Genomic DNA, 1,333 nt, shown 5'->3' with positions numbered 1-1,333 from the left:
AGGGACAGATGATGAAATTTTGGTAGTGATCCAGGATTTTTTATGGATTCTTGAAGGATTTTTCATTTGTTATATCTACTTTACATGAAGTGTTACATTCTTTAATTATCTCCCTTGAAAACACGCTCATCGTTTCCACGTAACCTATAGTGGCGTTGCTGATTGGTTCGGTTTATATAATTCTAAAATATTGGAGAACCTGAGATGATTAGTGATGAGATTTATCCAGAGAGATTTTAATGAGAGATTACGTAAAAGCTAATTTATTCTGATAGCATAATTTTGTTAGAAAAGGTAAATTTTTACAATCAAGCAATCCACTACACGTGTGTTACTTTGGCACTATCATTCTATGAAATGTGTTTATGGGCAGAAAATTTTTGAAAAACATCAATAGATGTGAGAATGAGAAAGAAACGAGGAGGGAGGTCTTGAGATGTGCTAGAAACAACAGCCAGGTTTTCTTTAAATCACACATTTTCCTCTGAAATTATTAACATTTTATTATTTTTTCTCTTAAACCGAAAATGTTTCTCGTGGATTTTAAGTGCGTAGTGATAAAAAAAAAATTGGTCCAAACTGGGATGGTGAGGGAGTGGCAGATGCTTCCCATCATTCCGAAGACTGTGCTGAAAAGAAAAAATTGCGGAAAAATCCCAGTCAAAACAGAGAAATTCCGACTCATGTGGGCCATCTGATCCGAAACTCCTCCCCTACTCCCTTCCAAAACATTTCTAGCATATCAGCTTTTCTGGTGGTGGTCTGATATTCTTTACGTCTGCAATTTCGGTAGAATTCTACGCATGTGTGAAACATCAGACGAAAGTAAAACATTCGGAGTTTTTAGTTTTTTTAAAGTGGAGAGGTGATGGGTGGACAAGGTGGGAGAAAAGACATTGAGTATTTCTTAAAGAAAAATTAAAATAAAAATTCCCAGATTCGTAAACTTTGTATTTTTCTACGTAGATTAAGAAAAATTCGAAAAATAGTTAAAAATTAAGAAATTGGGGTGGGTAAGAGGGAAATTAAAATTTTGAAAACGTGTTTGGGGGTGGGCAAAATCGTATTCTCCCATATCGAAAACACAAAAATCCGAAGTAGGTGGTGTGCACGCGCCTTACCTTCGCCAAATTTTGTAAGTCTTATATAATCAACATAAGGCGTAGGAGTGACTGTGTGGTAAGAAGCTTGCTTACCAACTACATGGTTCCGGGTTCAGTCCCACTGCGTGGCACCTTGGGCAAGTGTCTTCTACTATAGTCTCGGGCAGAGCAAAGCCTTGTGAGTGGATTTGGTAGACGGAAACTGAAAGAAGCCCGTCGTATGTATATAT

This window comes from Octopus bimaculoides, chromosome 8, assembly GCF_001194135.2.
Source record: "Octopus bimaculoides isolate UCB-OBI-ISO-001 chromosome 8, ASM119413v2, whole genome shotgun sequence".
NCBI lineage: Eukaryota > Metazoa > Mollusca > Cephalopoda > Octopoda > Octopodidae > Octopus > Octopus bimaculoides.
This window is presented reverse-complemented; position numbering follows the sequence as displayed.